This window comes from Rattus norvegicus, chromosome 17, assembly GCF_036323735.1.
Source record: "Rattus norvegicus strain BN/NHsdMcwi chromosome 17, GRCr8, whole genome shotgun sequence".
Taxonomy (NCBI): domain Eukaryota; kingdom Metazoa; phylum Chordata; class Mammalia; order Rodentia; family Muridae; genus Rattus; species Rattus norvegicus.
Window position 1 is genome coordinate 76,890,313 of NC_086035.1, and position 8,368 is coordinate 76,898,680.

The 8,368-nt window shown below is 44.0% G+C and overlaps 1 pseudogene; it reads right to left on the bottom strand.

Moving 5' to 3' along the window:
* Nucleotides 1-338: 338 nt before the first annotated feature.
* On the bottom strand, nucleotides 339-514 carry LOC103694128 (small EDRK-rich factor 2 pseudogene; annotated as a pseudogene).
* Between the last annotated feature and the right edge of the window lie 7,854 nt (nucleotides 515-8,368).

Consider the following 8,368-nt stretch of genomic DNA (forward strand, 5'->3'; position numbering starts at 1 on the left):
ACAAAAATTAGTAAAACGGATTAAAAACACAATCCAGTCATTGTGGTCTATAAGATTCTTTCTTTGAAATTGAAAAGTCACTTTGAATACTTTAGGGTGTGCCCCCACAGGAATGAAAAACACTGGGAAGGGGTAACCTCCTCACCCCCAGGAGTAGCCCAGAGGAGAGAGGTTACCTGAGAGGGAAGGAAGCATGAAGGAACTGGCTGCAGACTCAGGGCAGAGGGAATACCGTGGGTACTGGGACCTGTGATCACGACAGGAAGAAACTGAAGCATGATGGGACTGTCTCCAGGCAAACAGACATAAGGCAAGAGGGTTGGGCGCAAAGCCACAAGCTACTTGGGTTCCTCCTTCTTCTCGTTGCCTTTTCTGCTTCCGCTTCATGATCTTCGTCCCTCTGCGTGCAGGAGGCAGCAGAAAGCCCGTTGTCTAGGCACTTTCCCTTAACTGAATCGCTCTGCCTCTTCATGCTCTTCTGGTGGGTGATCTCACGCTAGTTACTGCGGGTCATGGTGACGGCAGCGGCTCCGACTTGCCTCCGTTGCATCCCCTCATTCTGGCTGACGTTATAAGACACACTCTCTAGATTAAAAAAATACAACCAGGTTGAAGGTAAAGAAAGAAGAGGAGGAAGAGGAAGAGGAGGAGGAAGAGAAGGAAGAAGAGGAAGAGGGAGAAAAACTGCTTAGCAAACTAATGCAACAAGACCTAGAGTGACTATACTAATATCTGACAAAAAGGGCTTTCACACAAAATCATTTTGTAATGATAATGATAAAAGTAGTGTTGCTTTTACATTTTAAGAAAGAGCAGTGACTGTAAATGTAATTTGCACCTACAAATAGAAACCCAAAGTACAGGAGAAGAGGAATAGATTAATCCAACCGTTGTTGGTAATGCCACTACTCTGTTTTCAACAGGCAGAAGATCAGCAAGTAAAAACAAGACAGAAGAACCTTAGAAACAAATATGGCCACACGTGGTGGCATATGCACCCACAAGCGTGTGGCGTGTGATCCCAGCCCTAGGGAGGAAGAAGTTGAAGGGTCATCCTTGGAGGGCAGTCTGAGCTACCCAAGACTGTGTCTCAGACAACAAAAGATAACGAAACGAGTTCTTGCAATTCATTACTATAAAAACTAATGACCACTAAAAGCAACCCAAGAATTAAAATGGATGCTTCTCCAAGAATATGGAAAGCGGCCAATAAATGCAATGCAAATGCAAGTTTAAAAATGCAAATTTTTAAAATGTTTTTAATCATACACATCTACAGACACAGACCGTAGTGCACGTGCAGAGATCAGAAGACAACCTGGACTCAGGTGCCTTTACCTCGTGATCCAGCTCCTCAGACCGGAAACAGATGCTTTTAAACATAGACAATAATCAGTGTTCACAGGACTGTGGGGAACTGGAAGCTTGGGGCATCGTTAGTCCGGACAAGAAACAGTGCCATTGCATTGGAGAGCAGCCTGGCTGTTCGGCAATAGCTGCCCTCTGACCTTCCTGCTCCAGACCTGGGTAAACACATCAGAGAAATGAGAAGACATTTTCACACAAAGGCTTGTACATGAAGCAATGTCCTCTATGCTCCAGAGGTGAAAACAAGCCAAATAAATATCAACCAGCGAAGCAATAAGCGAAATTTGATATTTCCAAACTATGGAATATTGTTCCATCATTAAAGGGAGCAAAATTCTCATTCTTGCTATGACACAGATGAACCCAACATGCTATACTACTTAAAACAACCAAACCCAATGATCTCCAATCGTGTGGCTTGGTCTGTATGAAATATCCAGAGTTCACAAATCCACAGGACAGTGAGTAGAAGTGATGTGAGGGAAAGGAGAGGAGAGAGTGTCCTAGTTATAAGGTTTCCTTTCAAAGTAATAAACATCCCGGCATTAACAATAATGACGGGTGTACATTTGTAGACATACTAACAACCACCGGGCTGTTTGTTTGATAAAGTGGATTTTCTATTTTGTGAGTTACATTAAAAAAATTATTAAAAGGAAAACTACAAAATTGAAATAATGACCTGAACACATGAATTTACCCAAGTCCTTGCTGTGGAAACTGGTTTATACCCTAAATCTCGACTTATACTTCTCAATATACTTCAAACTAAGTAATGATGTAACAGAAGACAAAATCCTCCAACTATAACTAAGCTTTAAGAAGTAACCCAATGTGGGCTCCAGGAACAGTGAGACTCTCCGGGAGGACACCGTGATTTCCATATGCTCTGTCTCAGAAAACAATATTAATGGAACTAGTTCTTACATTCATTATTATAAAAAAATTAAACATCATTAAAAGGAAGCAAAGACTAAAATGGACACTCCTCCAAGAGTGTGGGCAAATGGCCAACAAGCGCAGTGGAAATGCAGATACAAAGTAAATCAAAACCCTTACACATGCACGCACACTCTCTGATGGGCACTACAGCATACATGGGCTTATTCACAGGATCTACTCACAGCTTCCAGTGGCTGCTGCTGGCACATTTGTTGTCCCCAGATGGGAAGTCATCAGCTCTTGGAAGCCCTCACTAGCTCTGATTCTTTGCATTAGTTCTTTTCAATTTAAAGCATCACATTGAGGTTAGCGCTGCCTAGGTTAAACGCTTACTCGACATCATTTCCATTGCCTGTCACAGTACTTGGGCTCAGCTTTCCCCAAGACCAATGGGCCAGACAATGCCACAGAAGGGGGGGAAGGGGGGGAAAGTAGAGGAGGAAGAGAAAGAAGAGAAGAAGGAAGGGAAGGAGGAGAAAGAAGAAAAGGATGAAGAAGAGAAGGAGGAAGAGGAGGAAGAGGAGAAGGAAGAGGAGGAGAAAAGAAGGAGGAAGAGAAAGAGAAGGGGAGGAGGAAGGGAGGAAGAGGAGGAAGAAGAAAAGGAAGAGAAGGAGGAGGAAGAGAAGAGGAAGAGAAGGAGAAAAGAAGGAGGAAGAGGAAAAGAAGGGGAGGAGGAGGAAGGGAGGAAGAGGAGGAAGAAGAAGAGGAGGAAGAAGAAAAGGAAGAGAAGGAGGAGGAAGAGAAGAGGATGAGAAGGAGGAGGAAGAGGAGGAGGAAGAAGAGGAGGAGGAAGAAGAGGAGGAAGGGGAGGAGGAAGATGACATCAATGCACAATGATTTTTCATGTTATGATCAATGTATAGATAAACTAAAGGAAATCTAACTCCTGTGACTGGGAATGGAATTTAAACATTAACACTCAAAATGGAAACAGAAGAATGCAGTGGAGAAAGACTGGAAGAAGGAAAAGTGGGTGGTAAAGACAAAAGAGCAAGAGAGAGCGTTTCCATCTGGCACCCACAAACTGGGAGATTCCCTCTGTGCCTCTACACATGGGGGCTTTAGTGGCTTTCTCTTTTTTTCAGTTGGAAAGGACAAGGGGAATTTTTCTATAACTATGTGAGAAGGATGATGAAGATACTTAGCTGTTATATAAAGCAGCCAATACATGGTGTCTAGAACTCACAGCCTAATCAGAGTTATAGGGGAGGGAAAACAAAAATAAGCAGAAAGATAAATATACCAAGATGGCAGACTCTTTCTTTCTCTCTCTCTGCCCAAGAGCAAAGGCATGGAAGGAGGGATTAGAGGGTTTGCTTTCCACCATCAACTCTTACACACACATACACACACACACACACACACACACACACACACACACCTTTAAAGTTCACATGACACTTCCATATTGGTTGGGAAATGTTCTTCACTAATAATATTTACAGGTTAAGGTTTATATATGTTTGGATTAGTTAATGCTTTTTTTTTCATTTAACTAAAAGTTTTTTTATTTTTTATTTTCAGGAAAACCTCACATCTTGGTCATTTCTAATTCAAGCTACTTGATAATATTGTTGTCTTGCTTAAACTAAGATCAAGTCTCTCAAGGTTCCAGAGTCTCTCAAGATCAACAAGATTCCAGAATCCTGTTTTGGCTTCAGTAGTGCTGGGGAAAAAGCTTCTAGAATAACTTTTTTTTGTTACCTTATTTGTTTAAAAGGACATGTATGTAAAAATGTGCGTGTGTGCAACCTATATTTCAGCACCTGTGTCACTCAGAGTTGCAGAAGTACCTCTCGCAAACTCTCCACCCTTCCTCCATGCTTCTTCGTCTTTGACTGATATCCCTGTCCCTAGCATCTGCTCTCAGTTCTCTTCATTGGAGCAACTTCAAGGGATCATGTCTGCCCCTGTAATATAACCTGGCCTCCCGGTGCTTGTTTGGCAATCATAAAGCACTGCTTAAATTTCAGTGTGTTGATGCAAGCCTAGAGGTGGAGACAGGGGGATTCAAAGTTCAAGGTCTAACCTGGGTGACCGTGAACTTTGACTCAAAAACTAATCCAACCAAACAGTGACCAGAAATGAGTTAAGGACCAAAGCACATGCTGAGACCAGTACTGGCTCAGGGGCCAAAACAAAAGGTAGTCCATCTTGGAGCCATTAGAACCAGATATACCCAGAGGTGCACAGCGAGGCCTGGAGCAATACACACAGCCCCCAACTCAGAATACCCAGCCTGTGTTTATTCAAGAGCAAGCACAGCTGATCTACCACTGAGAGCAAGAGTCAGATCTCAGAGCTGAGACGCGTCTTAAGTCAGGCCAAACCCAACATCCTGTGGCCTCTGGCTTTGATATAATACAGCCGTTAATTTCTATTTGTTCTCCTTTTGAATGTAATAAACGCTACCTTTTATCTTGCTGTGTGTTTTGTTTACACTTGGTGTGGATTACTAACGGGGAAAGTCCCATGGGCCAAGGTGGTGATGACGTTCATCACCACGGAGAACCCAGAGGTAGAGTTAAAATGGAAACTGTTTCATGAGGCACTGACCCTGCCTTCTGGAATGCCAGTGGTCCCTCTACGCTCCTTTCTGATATTTCCCAAACTGAGGCCATGTGGTGGGGGGTAGGGGCAGCAGGATGGCAGCATGACTTGTTTTACAAGCAGGAACAATTCTCCGCTGTTTCTACAGGAAACTGAGATGTGAACATTTCAGGAAGGAAGTAGATTAGAGCAGGAAGTTGAACAGAAACACTGTCCGGTCCAAATCAATGGTGCAGTCCCAGGAGGCAAGGGTATAGCACAGCAGAGTCCTAGGAACAGGTTGGTAGAATAATGTGGCAGAGTTATTCACTCATCACACCCGTCTCCCGCCAATGTCAGGCACACAGCCGAGCCTCATTTCTGGCCCCTTGCCGTTACATGGGGCTATAAATGAGTTCTGCTCACAGCAGGTAGAAGAGAGGCGGTGTCCAGTCACAGCCAGGACGAACCTCCCACAGGATGTTAGTTCTGTATGTTCTTTGCTTGTCTAGAGCAATGCTGGAAGTCAGGTATAGGAGAACTTAAGGATATGATTAGAGAGTAGGAAAGCCTACCCAGACTTTACATCATGAAAAAAAAAGTTTTCTCATATGGTGCGAAGCGTGAGATTTAGGAGTGTGTGGCAAAGGCTTGTCTTTTTTTTTTTTTTTTTTTTTTTTGGTTCTTTTTTTCCGGAGCTGGGGACCAAACCCAGGGCCTTGCGCTTCCTAGGCAAGCGCTCTACCACTGAGCTAAATCCCCAGCCCCGGCAAAGGCTTGTCTTATGTCATTTATGAATTGAAGTGAGGTGGCTGGGGAGATGGTCCCCTTACAAAAGTACATGCCAGGCAGACAAGAGGACCTGAGTTGATCCCCAGGGTCCAGTGCTGGTGGTCTCAGTGCTTTGTAGGGGGATACTGGTGGATCCCAGCTTGCTGCTCAACTAGTCTACTCAGTGAACCCTGGGCCAATCAGCGTTGCCTCCTCAAAAATGCAAGGTGTATGGCGCCTGAGGAATGATATCCACCAATGACCTCTGGCCTCTACATACCTATAAGCACACCTGCACAAGCTTATGTACGTATAGATGCACACAAACAAGAAATGTATACATACAAGCACCCGTATGTATAAAAGCAGTATCAAAATGATGCTCAGGGAAGCCAGGCCAGCCAGTCACCCATGGTGCATGCTGCCGCAGCTAAGGTCTCCTCTTCATCACACACCTTGTGTCCCACATACTATTTATGGTCTGGCTTCTTGGAGCAGCGATCTACACGTATTTTCCCCACTTCCTCGTCTCCCACTCGTTCCTCATTCCATATGGTCTACATCATGCTCCACGCCCTACTGAAACCACCTATGACTCTCCACCTGGCATGTTCAACCCAACACTCCTCCTCCTCACAGAGTGCTTTTCATCCAGTGGTCACCGGCAGATTTCAAGAAGTGCTACATTTTATATTTCCTGGAAAAAAAATACCTCTGTTGCTGAATTCCTTTCTGGTGACTCAGGCCCTCCTCTGTAGAGCCATTTGAGGGATTCCATTCCCAGATTCTGGATTGGACAAGGGTCAAGATGGTGTTCGGCTACATAGAACACTGTAGGTAGGAGCTCAGGTTCATAAGGTCTGGAGTGACGGGCCTCTTGTCAAGCCAGTCTTCCCTTAGAAGTAGGAAGGCTCCCTGTCTTGCAGTAAACCTAACACTACCTGGACGAGAAAATATGTTGGCTCCCTGAATAGACACTGCTTTTGCCACCAGCCTCAGCTCAAGTGCTCTGTCCTGGAGGACACTGTCATCTCCCTAACTATCGTGCACCCAGTTTCACAAGCTCATGGGAGGCCTTCCTCTGCTCACGAACAACTCCGTCCTTTCTGAGTTCAGGAGGCAAGGAAATTCTTGTTCTCCAGACTCAGTCTGTGCCTGGGCTGGAGTAACACACTAACTCCTCCCACCAGGGCATGTATTGTGTAAAAGCATATGCAGAGCACTTTGCTTTTCTGGAACTCTCTGAGCAATTCAAGTTCCACTGAGCTTCATGACCGTTAGTCAGTTTGCTTACGGGCTCTTGATCAGCTGTTCTCGGTCCTCTCTGGTCTACATACATATCCCTAACTTACCTTCCTTTCCTTTTCTCCCCTCCCCCACTACATGCAGGTATGTGTGCCCATGAAGGACAGAGGGCAAGGCTGTTTCCCTCCATGTCTCCGCATCTTACTTTCTGAGGCAAGGTCTCTCACTAAACCTAGAGCTCACCGATGGAGAAGATTAGCTGATCACTGAGGCCTGGAGACCCTGCTACACCTCTCCAGGGCTAGGACGACAGGTGCTGCCCACCAACTACTTCACACTGGTTTTAGGGCATTTGGACTCAGGGCTAGCGAGCATTTCCCAACTGCACATTCTCTTCAGCTATCTTTTTTGTTGTTGTTGTTGTTGTTTCTAAAAGAATTTTTGAGACATTTTGGACACGTGTAAATGGAAACCTTAAAACCTTTCTCCTTAGTCCAAACAGTTTCAAGGAAAGAACTTTCTAGCCTACTTCAAGTATCAGTATCTTAAAATACAACCACCACAATCCCACTCTTTTAAACCAATTGGAAACTTTTTAAAAATAGGCATGTGTTATAACACACTCCCTTCTGCGCTTAAAAATACATCAACGGCTCTTGTTTGATAGCTGGAGTCGTACATGGCTCCTTCCCCTCTGTTATATCTTAGTTCCTTTCAGATAGAATTTAGCAGTGTTGTCTATATTATACTTTACAGTCTTTTATAGGTCATTATCTTCAGGGTGGTATTCATTAACATGTTCTCTTGCCAGAGCTGGGGAAATAACTCAGTACAGTGCTCGCTCTGCAAGCAGAATCTGAGTTAAGTTCCATGCAGAAAAATCCCGGCACGGTGGTGTGTGCTTGTAAAACCTACATTAGAATACCACAGGGGAGGCTAAGACAGGCAGACTCTCTTGGGATTGCTGTCCAGCCAGCCCAGCCTACTTGCCCAGAGTCAGACAAGTGAGAGACCTTGCCTCAAAAACAAAACAACAAAAAAGGATGGTGCGTGGAGGGCAACAGGTGAAGTTGTACTTTCACCTCAAATACACACATACATATCTCATGCACATGCATACATACATATATCATGCACATATATTTATATACATATGTCCATACACATTGAGCACACACACACACACACAGATGTTCGTGAACACACATAAAAAGTTTGTTCTCAGTCCTAGCTTTAAGCCTCAAAGTAGTAAAGATTTTCTCCCCAGATTGTGTTTTATTAAAATAACCATGAATAAATATACAGGGAAATGAATGTCTGCAACTGTTATAAATCTGTTACATAAGTATCAAATGTAACAACAGAACTTCCCCTTGGCTTGACTGAGTATAATTTATACCCAAGAAAATCCTCCCATCTCAATTTTATAGTTAGGGAGTTTGGGTAATGACACTCAGTTATGGAACCAACACCAAAAACGAGAACAAAATATTTAATAATAATAATAATAACA